This window comes from Pyxicephalus adspersus, chromosome 5, assembly GCF_032062135.1.
Source record: "Pyxicephalus adspersus chromosome 5, UCB_Pads_2.0, whole genome shotgun sequence".
Classification (NCBI taxonomy): Eukaryota; Metazoa; Chordata; class Amphibia; order Anura; family Pyxicephalidae; genus Pyxicephalus; species Pyxicephalus adspersus.
In genome coordinates this window covers 144,863,396-144,879,623 of record NC_092862.1, presented here as the reverse complement: position 1 = coordinate 144,879,623, position 16,228 = coordinate 144,863,396, and positions in this window count along the sequence as shown.

The window sequence follows — 16,228 nt, the reverse complement described above, 5'->3', positions numbered from 1 at the left end:
GAGGAATACAGGAAAAGTAGGGCCCTCTAGTGGAAGGCGTGTAAAAAACAAAGATTGCTCCAGTCCATTGGTGCCCAGCCAAAACTCAAATATCATCGATGGGTAGAAATGGCCTTTAAAGTATGTGTAAGCCCAGCATTTAAAAATTTGCGAGTGGCAGTGGAGGTTTACTGCCGCCCCCGTTTATTCAAGGAGTTGAAGCCACTTATAGCATCTCCCCCCAAAGCAGAGGTTTAATGGTTCAAGAAAATGGTAACCGCTCCACAACCTCATGGCCAGTCGGAGCACAGCCTAAATGCATGATAAGAAGGCATTGGAATCTTTCACAATTTTCAACAATTTTCCCCATACAGATGTTCTGCACCGGAGATCACATGACCTCCCTTCTGTTACCGCCATTCGTCCTCCATCTGTCGGAGGTTTCTGCACATTCCAGGGATCTGACCCACCCAACCACTGGAGCTGCTTCCGCACAATGTCAAAGTCAATTCATTTAAGGCCAATGTTTACAAGGTGATTATTTAATCGTGACAGTTCTGTGATTCACAGGAAGTGATGTGAATGGCATACACCATGTGTGAAAATGTAAAAATTTATTGGTCTCCTCACTTAAAGCAGACCTGTCATTAGACATATGTCTTCATGTGCAGTAACGTGACAATTGCTACAAAGTTACAGTGTTGCAGATTTCCGGGGGGAGATGTAGGAAATGCTTTATCCTAGCTGCAGCAGAATGATGGCAGCCCCTGAGTCTAGGCAAAGTCACTGCATGAGGATCCAGGATGCCTCGGGACTATGGGTCCTGCATTAAAAATCAATGCCTGAGACTGGTGCACAGAAGAACCTAACCAACAGGCCGCAGGGGGACGGGGTGAACAGAGAAGCTGACGGGATAAGGTAAGTACATTTTATTTATTAATCCCTCTTAAAGCTAAATAGGCATTTAAACTGAAACATGCAAAAAAAAAACATACCGTTTATTGTTTAAAAGCCCCCAATACTGTATATATCGCACCCTCCGCTGTCCTGGATTTTCACTTCTTTTTGGAGCTCATCGATCTGTCCCATGTCGCCATCTTTTTTACCTATTAGGCTTTTAGAAATAACTATGGTCCAAACTTTTCAGTTTATTTTTGGAAGAACAGCCAAGAAAGGCCTTCTGAGTTCCTACTGGAAACACCAACACCCCCTCCTTTCACATGCAATAGTCACGGGGACAGTAAGTGGGGAAAATACCCCCCATTGTTATGTGTCACCTCTCCCTGTCAGCTGACACGGGATTACCTGGGGCGCAGAATCTAAGTGACCTCTGGGTCTTCACCAGTGTACCCCACATCGGGAGATGGGCTGGTGACCCTAGTGGCTACCAGATTATTTCGCTGCAAGGGGGTCACCAGGTTGCGGCCTCACCCCTCCAGGGGGTGACAGGGATCTGATGACATCACCCACTGGGGTCAGTTTAATGGGAGAGAAAAAAGAACAGGAAAAAGTTATCACTTCTCTACAAAAAAACAAAAATGAAAATAAAAATAGCTACAGTTACTGTCAAAATTTGCCAAATCTGCCAATCCGAAGCATTATGAGTAATATACAATCACAATAGACCATGACATACTATGGCAGAATTAAAATCCCATTTCTGGGTATATTGCATTCAATGAAAGGCTTAGTGTTGGGCTCAGCCAATCAGCTGCTGGACAATGACAGGGAAGATCAATATCCAATGTCCCATGCCACCATCTTTTTTTTTTCTTAGGCTTTTAGATCTAATTAAACTTTTAGTTTATTTTTGGGAGAGCAAGTAAGGTTTAGAGGTTTTTTATTTTGCCCTAAGGGATGTCCCTACCTCCAATAACAGGTGTAGCAAAAGGCTCAGCCAATCAACTGGTAGACATTGACAGGCAAGACCGATCTCCAAACATCGGCAATGTTCAGATTCATTAACTTTGGCTGAATGACCGATGTTTCTGTTGACAAACCCCAAGCCAAACACTGAGCCTTATAATGACACATGTGTTAGTTTGTACTTTGGCCACCTCTTAAATGTAAACTGTAAAACCACAACACACTGGGAAAGCTCAGGGAGATTCCAGTTCTGGTTGGTGGTTGCTATCCCCAGGCTTCGGGAACCGAGCCGAGACCACCAACCTTTCCAGAAGACCTCCACTCCTCGGATAGAGAAGAAATAACGATGAAGTTTGTATTTTTCTATTCTCATAGCAAAACATCTTTAATTGAGGCTGATATCATTAGTAAGCAAAAAATGCTTCCATAATTTAAGCTTCTACTGCAAAGGAAAGCCACACGGCAATGCCGAGTTATCCTCACTTCATAAATTACGCCCAATCAGCTGGACGCAGAGGGAGGACGCGGCCCTCCAACGCTCAACTGCTGACTTCGAGCAGTACAAATGGAGAGAAATTTCAGCAATAATTAGCAAATGAATGGCTATCCGGGAAACCATAAATCGTGGCCCACTGCTTTGCTGTATATCAGAAAAATTTCCCATGATCCCTTGTATAGTAACTAATATAGCGCCCCCCAGAGTTGTATGGAAATCTCCTGCAACATACACATTCCAATAATTAAAATTCTCTAAAGTAAAGGGAATATTAGCTTTATAATTAATAAGCGCTGTGCTTCACCAGTGCCAGCAAGAACTGATGGGCCGGTGACCCTAGCAGCTACCAGACTACATAGCTGCAAGGGCGTCACTGGGTCGCCGCCTCTCCCCACCAGGGAGGTGACAGGGATCGGATGATTTCAGCGTAGGAATGGCTGTCAGGCCCGAACACAGTGAGTCAAGGTGAGGTAGCTGAACAGGTCGAGGTCAAAACCAGAAAATCAAAACAGGGAACTATTGGGAAGAGAATCACGAAATGCACTGGTGATCCAGCAACCCAAGCCCAGAACCAGAGGGGTTTTTAAAAAGGCTCATTAGCCAATGACAGGACAGGATTGAGCAATCTGCCCACTGTCCACAGCACCCTCTCCAGAATCCTCTTCAGCTGTGCAAAGCCACAGGGGATGCGGAGAATGAGAGGAAATTCACAGCTAAAGGAAGGTAGGTGGTGCTGCAGCTCCCTAAACAGATGATTGGCGGGCCAAGTGGTAACACCCACTGGGGTCAGTTTAGTGGGAGAGAAATAAGAAAAAGCCGCAGTGCTGTACAGAGAACACTGAATAATCTGTTCGGAGAATTTAGCAGTCTGACAGATCCGGCATTGACCGATCGTGCGGCAGAAATAGAGGATTTGTGTTTCTTAAGCTATAAGTAGAGGAATCTCATTCATCGATAGCAGGTCGCTGCTCGCTGCCAGGGCTGCTCATTGCCCCTGAAAGTACTTTAATTACAGCGCTCGGAGCCTCCGGAACATTTTTGGATAGTGAAGTCTGTCACCCCTTAAGCCGTTTCTCGGACTCCTTATTTCACGAGCGGGATCTGCAGCGCGCAGTTAAGCCGTGGCTAGGCTGGTCACACAAGTATTATGTTGTCCCATTACTGTCTTCAGTTTCACCACCCTCGGAATTATGCGGCCAAGGGCAAGCTAAAAATAAAGGCTCCATTCAATTCCCCTTGGGAGTCATTCTTACAGATGGCAAGCAACGCTGCAGGCAATTTCGCTTCTGGTTTCATTATGAGTTGAATGTCATACCGCTATTTCCAAAAGGTGTCGTCGGATAGGTCACCCGCTGGAGATTTCTTATAAGTTTGCTGACAATCTCCTGCCAAACCTGTTCAGAGGCTGGGAAAAGGCAGCCGAGCCCTCGACAAATATATATGAAGCACGCAAGGCATGCAGAGAACTAAACCGATTTGCAGCAAAATGACCAATTTCACTAAAAAGTGCAAATTCTGATTTTTGGTCATTGTGCTGCATTGTGCTTTGGTCATTAGGAATATGTTTGGGGTCCATTTATTAATATATTTATTATTAATAAACAGTATTTATATAGCGACAACATATTAGGCAGCGATGTACACCTTTTGCACACAGACTAAATTCACGCTTGCAATTGATCGCAGCATTCTGTCGCAGGATTGCCGAATTGTTCATGCAGTTGCAGTGGCGATTGGGGTGGACTACGGCCATTGTTGCTGAATGCAATATCAAGAGCAGCCATTGACTTGAACGCAACTGCCGTCAACAAAAGCTGGAAAGCGACTGCTAGTGTGCTTGCTGCTGGAGGATTGAAATGTTACAGAAATCATTTTTATCCATCAACTTCCTGAAAACATTAAACCGCAACATCAACTATAACCGCACCAAGGTTGACACAGCAACGGCTTGGTTTTCAATCGCAAATCTGTAAAGGGGCTATAGGGCTCTTTGTTGGGTAATGCGCGTTATGGCATGCGTTACTGCGCATTATTAAGGCAACCTATTCATGATGAATGGAATAGACTGGCAATGTAAAAACATATACAGGACCCTTTTTGCAAGCTGCAGTGCACCACAATGTAGCCCGGTAGTGCATTGTGTTCTGCATTAAACAATTAGATATCAATTAAAGCCATTTGTGAGCAACTAAGGGCCCCTTTTTTGGTGCATTATGGCACATTACAGCACCCATTATAATACTGCACTGCAAATATTAAGTTGCTTTAAAGTAAGGCACCCCATTTAAAATTAATTGCTGCACCAAAAAATAAGAGCATTGCATAGCATGCGCATTGTAATGAACTGTAGTGCAGGTGTGTGCAATGAATGGCACCACAAGACGCCAACCTTGGAGCATGCCATGGCAATGGTCTTGAACTCTTTAAAAAAAGGAGTAGGGATGAGCCTCTGGCATTCTCGCAAAAATTTCCTCGAACTTTCAAAGGTTCTGCCAAATTTCGGCGAAGCGATTTCACGAAACCATCGGAAGATCGAGCAAATTATAACAGGAGGATTCACAGGGGTGTCACAGGATTCCTGGAAATCCTTGTTTGCGATCTGCGGGGCACTAGAGGGTATTTAACCTCTAGTTCCCCAAGGGATCGCACACTGTTCTCAATGAACGCAGCCACGGCTGCATTCATTGATAAGATCCCCAGCACCAGAGAATAATTAACCTTTAGTGCCCCCGGATCACTGTAGATTCTCAGAGCTGCAATCATTCTTGCAGCTCTGGGAATCCTGTTTGCGATCCCCGGACAAGTATCCCCATTTAAAACCTCTAGTGCTCCCTGATTGGCTGAGGAAAGCCAGAACGGCTGAATTTGACGCGAGATCAAGTTTTACCAACTTACTCGCTCATCCCTAAAATCGAGTTCGGCTTAGGTGGCTCAGGGGGTAGGTACATGGATAGGAAGCGTTCCGTATGTAAAGATGTGTCTGAGCATGCTGGTAAAAAATCTTTGCAACCCTACCAAACGCTAGAGCCATGCCGAGCACAGCGGCTCAGAGGTTAACACTTTGGCCTTTGCAGCGCTGGCTCTCAGGTTTAAGTCCCAGCCAGGTCTCTATCTGCATGGAGTTTGCAGGTTCTCCCTCTGTCTGTGTGGGTTTCCTCCCACATCCCAAAAACATGCAGTTAGATTAATTGGCTCCCTCCAAAAGTTGTCCTTAGACTGTGGTAATGACATATGGCTTTGGTAGGGACATTAGATTGTGAGCTCCTTTGAGGGACAGCTAGTCACATGACTATGGACTTTGTACAGCGCTGTGTATCATGTCGGTGCTATATAAATACTGTGTAATATTAATAATCATCTCATACAGTTTGTGGGGGTGTCCAGTTCCATTCTTTGGATCATTTAATCCCCCCGAATCCATAAAACCAGAAATGATTGTTATGGGGTCCAGGCTGCCCCTGAAAATAGTGCAGTTTCCATGTGTACCCGGGGAATGACTTACACTCAGCAGCTCAGGGGGCCATAAGTCCCGGCGAATCATATATATAGTGCGGTGACTGACAGGAATATGTACACAATGTGCGGCTCACATGAAGCAGGCAGCTGAAATAACAGAATAATAGATATATTGCAAAACCAACAAGAGATCTCAGTTACAGGCCCGGCACGGCCCACGCCGAGGGTCTCCATACTTTACCTTTATTTCTTACAGTTCCAAATACATATTTCATGATGTCCGTCTGCGGGTGAATAATGAGCGACTCTGCCAATTATTTATGCTGCAATTATTTCAGAATACATTTTTTCTGCATATTTCCCCTCGGAAGATAACGTAGCCCGGGACGGGAAAGAGTAATGACTGAAATTCTTCAAATTGAGCGGCAGGTGGTAATTGTTACACATTGGATGAGCGAATCAAGGAGAAGATTTTCCTTTATTACCTTTGTGTGCTGCCGCCATGTTTACATCTTGCCCGTTTGCCATCACAGACCCTGACCCATACGGGAGGTGGGACAGACAGAGATTCACAACCGCAGGTAACCCACCAACAGCCCATCAAAATTCTTTTTCAACATTAACATGGTGGTGGCATCTGATTGGCAGCTGGCATGATACCAAATAGATTGTAGAGGAGAGAGTCGGGTTAGTGGAATACCAGAGAGGAGGAGGTTACAGTAGTCCAGACGGGAGATGATAAGCGCTCATACACAGAGTTTGGGGGTCTCTGGAGACAGGTAGGGGCGGATTTTGGAGATGTTGCCCAGGTGAAGTCACTTTAACATGCCAGGTTTTCTGCATTTTCAGTCTTCATGTTCAAATTTTTGGACTCCACAAAAAATGTCTCAGTGATTCTGCTTCTCCATGAGAGCCCCGGAGGGTAAAATTTAGATAACGCTGGAGAAGGATGATAATCCTCCATTTTATCCCATCCATTAGCCTTTGTTCTTGTAATAACAGTCGCCTGTCATACGTGGCCCCCAACCCCCGCCTATCACCCCGATCGGAGATAATCAGTAATGGGATATCCTTAAGCACTCCGCTGTTGACACTACGAGGAAGGAATTTGAGATTGGAGAGCCATTCGTGTTACTGATGAGTTGGGAGATCTTCTCTCTCCTCCAGGAGGTGACAGCTCTGAGAGGGGGACTCATGCTGCCCTCGTCACATGTCAAGAGATGGCGGGGGTCACCGCATCAATGGGCCGAGGACCCCCGCATCAATGGGCCGATGCCAAGAGGTGAGGTTCAATGATGTTATTTGTTCCCATCCCAGGTCAATATCATTTCGAGTCATACTAATTGTTTTTTGGCCGAAATCTGCCTTGGTAAGGCCAAAAATATCAAATTATAATAATGAAGGGTTTATAAGGTCCTTGTGGGACTACAAGTCACAGCACGACTGAGGATTGTGGAAGGCCCTTTTATATTAATACTGCTGATGTGGAACTACAAGTCCCAGAATTCCTGTGCTTTAAAAATATGAAATCTGCCCTGGTGGATTGATAAGCAACCAATCAGATTTTTTGGGGTGAAAAAAAATCAAAATTGTTTATTTAGCCAGTTTAATTAACCTGGGGCAGCATGTGGCCGGTCTATATCTATTTTCCTCTTCCATTCACCTAGAGAAAGCAAGCAGGTGAACTTTTACACCACAATGGGGAAAATGGCCTGTGTATGAGTGGAAATGATTTCTGTGATTTCACTTGCTTAACAGTCACACTTTTGCCACGCACCTTCCCCCGAGTACTCCAAGAACTACACTTTTTTTTCCCAAAAATCTCACATCTGAGTTCAAACAACTCTGACCAGGACAAGATCAGAAGATCTCCTTAGGGCTCTCAAAAGAAGGTTGTGTTTCACTATGAACATTTTGAGCTCGATATATTAAAGCTCTCCAAGGCTGGAGAGGATACACTTTCATCAGTGAAGCTGGGTGATCCAGCAAACCTGGACTGGATCTGGTCCAGGACTGAACACATTTGCTAACAAATAGCAAAAGCAAATCAGGCCCTTTGGAGGAAAGTGATACAAAATGCTGACCAGAAGAAATATCCGCTAAAGGAGGCAATATGGCCGTCAGCTTATAGGGCCACGGGTGTACTTACTTTTTCTACAGAATTATATTACATTTTGGTAATAAATATTGAAAAAGCAAATTGCATGTCACCATTATCAGTGGGCACTGCTTGAAAGAAGATCTAATATTTTCTTTTATGTATATCCATGGGGTGTACTTACTTTTGCACAATAATTACGTAGCACAATATAAATCCTTCTGCTCCCCTCCCCCATTAGAATTGCTCTGCACTCCAGCCAGTGGCCCACAAGACACCGGGAATGACCTGACCTTCATTTATAGGGCCACATGTTGATCCGTGTTGTGGCTTCCCATGTGTGTGTGTTTGTGTTGTACACACGGCGGTCAGTAAACCGAGACATGGGATCAGTTGACTCCTTGGGATTGGTGACAGCTATGAATGTCGCCTCTCTCTGGTGATATTTGGAGGGCCGGGATAATGTTCACAAGTGGCTGATGTAAAGGGAAGGGGGGGCAGCCGTCTGGAGCAGAGGTCACCATAGCAGAGGTCAGTTTGATTGATTGGAGTTCATGTATAGGAGACGCAGGGATTATGGAGTTACCTGAGGAACTACAAGTCCCAGCATGGCTGGCTGAATGAAGACTGTAAGGCCTTTTATATTATTATTGCCAGTGTGGAACTATAAGTCCCAGAATCCTGAACCTTCCATATTCTCATGTATGGAGAAGCAAAAATTAAAAAATTTGGAAGGACACATTGAGCCAACAGGTCCAAAATAAAATGTGTTCTCACGGGATCTCAGTTTTCTGAGTTATCCAGGGGGCACCATCTATTTTCTGGACCGATAAGCCAAATCGGAGGTGACACAATGATGTAAATCGTGGTGTCAGCCACACAGCAATCCTTGTTTATCACCATGTGATTGGACACAATGTTACAATGTTACAATATCAGATCACTGGGGAGAGGAGACTAAGGAAATGCTTCCTCCTGTCTGCAGCAGACTGTTCACATGGTCATGTCTGAAGGAAAAGCTGAAGGGTATCTTTTTAATGAGCCGTGTGGCCAGTAAATGCCGGGCCCTATTTGCCGTTGCTTTGTAGTATATCATTGAAGTCACCTAAATCTACTTCTGACCACAAAGCCCAAGTCCAGCTTAGTTTTGTTTTAATCCATAAGTAGAAATAATAATATTAATAATAACAATAATAATAATAAAAAAAATAATAATAAAAAAACAATAAAAAAATGCAGCTCTGGATGCATCACTCGCCTCCTTCCCAGTGCTGTCCCCTGCAGTACCTGCTCTCTGCCACAAAATGTCCTCAGTCTTCCAGATTGATTCCAGGTGAGACAGTCTAAACTGTCACTGACAAGGAAAGCTAAAGCTGAACTCCAACAACAATATTTTAGCCCTTGCAATAAATTGGGGCAGACAGGAAAACCTGTCTATAAATCACATGTTACTATCTTACCATCCTCATTGGTCCTGTAACTACAGCTCCTCCCATAATGTGACCCTTGTTAACCAATCCTGTTAATCTTCATCCCAATTGTGTTTGATTTAAATTTATCATCTCTTTTTTTAAAATTAATTTAATAAAACTTTAATATTAAATTATAATTTTATATGTACAATATTCTGATATATTTATCAGATAACATAAATCTCGTGTGCTTTCCTATGTCACAGATTTCTGAGAATGATTGAAGAATATTACAATTTTTGGAAATCTGTGTTCTCAGCAGTGGAATCTTCCTGATCTGAAATACAGCAGCACATTTTAGCAATGAGATATAAACAACGTTCATGTAAATCATATCCTAACATTGTGTGCTCAGCCCAGGATCATGTAAAGACCTGCCAGCGTCTGGTGCCCTTAGGCTGCCGCCTACTGTGCCTGACACTAATCATGATGGACGGGTCCGGCTGAGCTATTTCAGGTATTTCTCTGCCGTCATTTTCTCTGCATTGTCATCGATGAGCAATTGTGTTACCCTCGTAGTCAAAACAAAACAGTAATGGTGTGATCGAGGAAATACAAGAATATCCCTCCCACATGGGGATTCCAGGTTGTGTGAGTTGATGTCATTTTTATTTATAGTGAGTCTGAAGCCAAAAAAAAAAATCATAGGAGTTTTATCGATTTGTTATTTTATTTAAAAATATAAAAACAAAATCAATAAAAAGATAAAATAAAACATAAAAACTTTGTTTCTGCACCAATGCCTTTGCAAACCCAGATATTCCCTTGTAAAGGTAGCAGTGACATCATCAAGGCAGGGGTAAGGTAATTATATTCTGAACTTTACCCTTTCCCCTACAGTAATATATTAGGTGACTTTTGCAGGGGGAGGGGCCTGGCCAATAAAAGTAAAGGCTCCAATTCAGGAGAAGGTTCATTAACAGTTTAATAAAGCGGAACATTAGTAGAAAATAAATTCACTTACATTAACCAATGACAACCCTTAGATTTGTCCACTGAGCTATCTCAGCCAATCCTGTGCTGGCTTAGGTAATGCGCGAACATCTTCTTCTGGGTTCAGTGCGCAGGCGGAAGGTCATGTGATGCATCGATCTCATTGCGCATGCGTGAGATCCCGCACTTTTTATTTGCATTATAAGAAAGCACCTGAAGTCGGATCTCAGAAGCAGAAGGAGCAGACCGCAGCGTCCTGGGATAAGTTGCTTAAGAAGCCCTGGAAGCCATGGGTGAGACTTCTCCGGTTTTTACTGCCACGGCAGTAATGATTGAAGGGGAGGCGCCTTTCACCAAAAATGTCAAAACCAAGTTTTTAGAAAAAATAAAAAGCCCACATTTTTCTGTTATATATAAGAGATAGTCACTTATTTATATATTGGTAAAAATGTCATGACAGGTACTCTTTAGGGTATAGAAGGGCCGTATTTTCAGTATGAAGCCTGAGGTTAAGGATTTGGGACCACAACATCAAACCAGCTGGAGGAAAGTTCAAAAATAATTTTAGAAATTATTTATCATTTTACTTTATATTTATTAAACTGGAAGAGTTGCTCAGATCAGAACACAATTGGGCCAAATTAAAGTCAAAAGGGGCAAATGGACCCTTACCGCTGTCCTTCTATATTTCACTCACTGAGCTGCTCAGGTAAAATTAGCAATAATTTTCTTTTTCCTTTTAGAGTTTTTTTTTAACATTTTTATTCACGGTGTTTTATTCAGAGCTCTAGTTATAAAACAGGGAATTTGACATTCCCTCAAAAATTCCCTGGGGGGAATCTTCCAGGTCAATGTGTTCCAATGGCAGTAATTGGTTCCCACCAGAGAAAGTCAGATTTCCTGTTTTATAAATAGAATGTGTTATTTTTTGTGTTTTTATTATTTTTTGTGCATTTGAATAGTAAAAGTTTGCTGTTCAGTTTTTTCACCATTGTCTTTTCTTTTTTCTTTACAATATTTAAAGAGACAAGCAACACGTGGAAGCTTCCTAGGGGCAGTTAGAATGACCCCCAATACCCACATAGCTCTAATTGCACCTCGCTGACTCCAAAGCATTACTGAAAAATGATGACATTTCCTCAGGAAATCTTAAGTTTTTCTCATCGTTGCATATGAAATAATTTGCAAGAAGCATATTAAAGATAAACAAATTAATAATAAAGTAGCCGTAATTAATTTTCAAAATGTTTCTGTGTAGATCTTATATCCGTTGATCCCGCCCAATACTTTGCCTTCCTTTTCCTGGAGGCAACAATTTGCAGATTGATCAAACTTTTGTAGTGTTGTCACCTTGCTAAGTATAAGATTGGCAGAAGCTCCTCCAGCAAGTCATGTGATCACTTTCCCTTCAATTCCCTATACACAAGCGGGGGCAGAGGGCTGGAAAGAGCATGTGACCTGCTGAAGGTAACTTCCACCTACCAACCCAGACCATGCTGAGCGCAGGAGAAGGTCACAAGACCAATGCAAAATAAGATTTCAAAATGTGATATTTTTTGATATTTATGTTGGTGCATTTCATGGATGAGTGATAAAAGAAAAGTATTCAATTCAAATCAAAGGCATTCAATGGTGCGAAACGCTTCGGGTATGAAACGTTATACCTTCCAGTAAGCACAGGGATTACCTTTGTATGGAAAATAGTCTTATATCGCACATATTGTATGGGAGTATATGTTATATGGCATATATTGTATTTGTTTTCGCTTTGTTAATGGCAAATAATAATCTTTAACAATTGTGTGTTCATTTTGAATATGAATACATTTTGATTCGCCTTTTATCTTTTTTCCATTTCTCTATACCTAAGCATTTCATGGATGGCCCCTATGTGGTTTGTATGCCCAACCTAAATCAATAGAGAACCTCACCAGGGTTTGGCAATGCTTCCTAGGGGAATGGATGGTCCCCAATGAGCTATTAGGAGAAAGAATTGTAAAGGATAAAGTTAGGATTATACTTACCTTACCAGTAGTACGCACCATTACAGGAGATTTCTGAGATCTCTCCTGGTTTGGGTTCCACAAGACCAACCTAGATGCCATGGGGGAAAGCTTGGAGAAATATGTAAGGAGAATCAAATAATGGGACATTCAAGGCCTTAAATATCCAAATTTCAAACCAATATCACAGTTATCTAACATAAAACTGATTTATTCAATGTATTTAAAAAGCTAAATATTTCAAACCAACTACATTTACAATATTGTCACATCAATCGATGACACCAATCTCCCATATGAATACTCAATATCAGAATATGCAAAATTCTACGCGTTTCACTGAACTTGATCCGCTTCTATGGGAATTTTTAGGGATGTGAACGTGTTGATGTTAAAAACCAGGTGGTAGTTATATTGGTGTCTAGTCAGGATAATATAATATTTTAAACTTAGATAAAAACTTATCATTAATATTATTACTACACAGTATTTATATATCGCTGACATATTAGGCAGGGCTGTACACAGTCCATAGTCATGTCACTAGTTGTCCCTCAAAGGAGCTCACAAATCCAATGTCCCTACCATAGTCATATGTTAATAATTTTATGTATGACATGTGTGCAAATGAATGTTTTTGGAATGTGGGTGGAAACCGGAGTACCCAGGGGAAACGCACACAAACACGGGGAGAACCTGCAAACTCCATGCAGATAGAGACCTGGCCAAGATCCCAACCTGGGACCCAGCTCTGCAATGGCTGGAATGCTAACAACTTGATTCTGTACAGGTGCATCTGATAGAAGAAATGATTTAGGGAATGGCCCACCGACATTTAGGTGGAAAGTCCTCTTTAATTTCAGAAGACCAAACAAAAGAAATATTTGGTCTTTAAGTGAATGTGCCATGGATTATTTGTATGTCAGTTTCTTATTTTTTTCCAATTGTGCAATGAAATAAAGCTTCATTCACATGAACAGGTAAGTGAACATTTCCTTAACCAGTTAAGCATTCCGAATCGATCACCTGCCATGGGAATTTCACCATCTATATCAGTCTATGGGAATGGCAGAGATATTTAAATGGTGGTCCTTCGGGGTTGCTCATGGTAATGGGATGCTTACAGGGCAGATAATAGGCAGCAGACTCCAAAAGTCCAAAATAACAGCAGTATTTATTTTAGCCAGGTGTTACAGCACACACTCGACAACTTTATAACAAAACAATAAACAGTAGCCCAACTGGGCATCTGGCTACCTCACTTGGTGCCCTCTCTTACTAACACATTATCAGTACAGGTAACTCACAACTTTGTAGAACTGTTTGGATGCTGGCTTTCCTGGAACCCTCTGGCTCTCTCTCAGCCTCTTGCTGATCAGTCCCCCCTTGTTTTACCTGAGTGCAGGTGGATATATCCCAAATCAGGGTTGGGCCAAGGAACCCACTTCCCTTGGCCGGCTCCAGGGCCCTAAAGAACTTGGTTTTCATTAAAAAACCCCATACAAATACTATCCCTTTCATGTCCCTGGAGCCATTCTAACACTTACCCTGTCATTTAAGAGACGCCTTGTCACAATGGGTAATGCGATGGCATTCATGTAGTGCCAACCGGTACCAGACGTCATGTGCGTTGGGTCTCCAGTATTGGATGGATTCATAGATGCCAAGCAAATGTTTCTCAAATGTGCAAAGACGTTTTTATGACATTAAGGGGGTACAAGAGACAAACTGGCCAAGGATTACTACTTTATCCAACTTAACTAAATTTTGGAATATTGTTGGAGTATACAGAATGGTGGATCAGTGGTTAGCACTCCGGCCTTTGCAGTGCTGGGTCCCAGGTTTGAATCTTGGCCAGGACTTATCTGCATGGAGTTTGAAGGTTCTCCCCGTGTTTGTGTGGGTTTCCTCAGGCAACTCTGGTTTCCTTCCACATTCCAAACACATGCAGTTAGGTTATTTGGCTTCCCCCTATAATTGACCTTAGACTACATTAATGACATATGACTATGGTAGGGACATTAGGTTGTGAGCTCCTTTGAGGGACAGTTAGTGACATGACTATGACCGTTTGAACAGCGCTGTGTATTATGTTGGCGCTATCTAAATACTGTGGAGTAATAAAAATGCTGATGGTTAGATGGCTTTTAAAAGCTTCCATCAGTGTGGCATCCTAAACGTCAAGCTGCCACTTATGTGAATGGGTCCAAAGAACCACAAGTAGATTGTTTTTGGACCGATTCACTACAATCGACAATTCACACGAAGAGCTTTCCCTATTACTTGTACTGTTTTTCTTTTTTTATGGGGAGGGGGGGTGCGGAAGCGGGTGGGGGGCCCTAAAACAAACCAGAACCAGCCTGGCCCCTTCCATTTTTTTGCATCGCCCTTCACAGCCCATCGCACATTTATAAACCATTAAAACGAAGCAGCCAATTGTAAAAATGAGATTAATTGGCCAATCTTCATAAACAGGGCCTCCATATTATGAAACCAAGGAGACCGCACAGTTATGCGGCTTTGCTGCGGACATATTGACACAAGCCAAACTCACCGGCGCTGAAAGATTTCTCTGATTTGAGCAAATTAAGAAACTTAAACAGAGGCGCAGACATGTTGATACAAATGATGGATCGGCTCTGTGGGTTTTTACTGATTTTGGAATGTCAGGAATCTTATCATCGTCTACAGTGTTTGCACACAAGCATGTTGATTGTTATTTTAAGATTTTTTTTTGGTAAGTGAAAAGGTAGAGGCAGCGCTTGTCAGAGCCATCACTCCTTGCAGAACCTCCACGTTGCTCTCCGTCTCTGCCAAGTCAACTTTCACTTTATTACGCTTCAGCGGCGAATAATTATCATCCCCCCATCACAGGTGCACCGCGCGTTCCGAAAGATACTGGAGAACGGCACGGCCGATTTGTTTGTTTTAACTTCATGGAATTCTAAAAATATAACATAAGTGATTCTTGTTAAACTGGAAAGCTGATTTTGTTTCTTTCCTGTAGTATAAACAAGACAAAGTCCAAACATATTAAAAGCATGGATAACCAGGGATGGAAATATCTGACACAGATCAACCCTGCTGCAGCCTCTCAACTTGTGCAAAAAGTTACCATTTGATTAATGAAGGAAAGAAGAAAACTGAGGAAATGCTTCCTTCAGCCTGCAGCAGACATAATATATCTTCCATGGGTTATTTTAGTACTCCTCCCCCCATCACCACCATTTGTTTCCAGAAAAAAAAATTCTTAATATTATTAACACTGGGGAACAATTTTGAACAAATTTTTTGTTCACTTAAATTTTTAAGCTTATTTACACTAATATAGTTATGCTGATTCTGAAAGTGCAGTTAGTTTTCTTCCATCACGTCAGGTTTTTTCTCTACTGCTTATAATAATGTGATTACTGTAGCGTGGATTTATATCGCCTATTCATTTACACATAAGACAGTGTGGTCAGAGGTTGTGCGCTGCTCTATGTAGTGAATAAGCAAAATCTATTTTTCTACTTACACACGTATTTCCTTTATTTCACATCATGTCTGGCTCTGCTGTTTCTCGTCATACGTGCCTAAACAACTCTGATTCATTTTGTTATATCTGTGGCAGCACATTTGTAGAGTAAGTCTATTTGGCATATTACAAAGTTAAACTTGGTGATCAGGATAAGTCTTGGGCCCCTCATAAGGTGTGTAGTGTGTGGAGGGTTTACGGATGTGGACAAAGGGAACACGTGATAAGATGCCATTTGGTATTCCTATGGTTTGGGGAGAGCCAGATCATTTCAGTGAATGTTACTTTTGTATAGTGAAAACTTCAGGATATAACAAGAAAAATAAATGTAACATAGAGTATCCTAGTCTACCATCGGCTATACGCCCAGTGGCTCATTCAAATGAAATCCCAGTGCCGGTTTTCCTT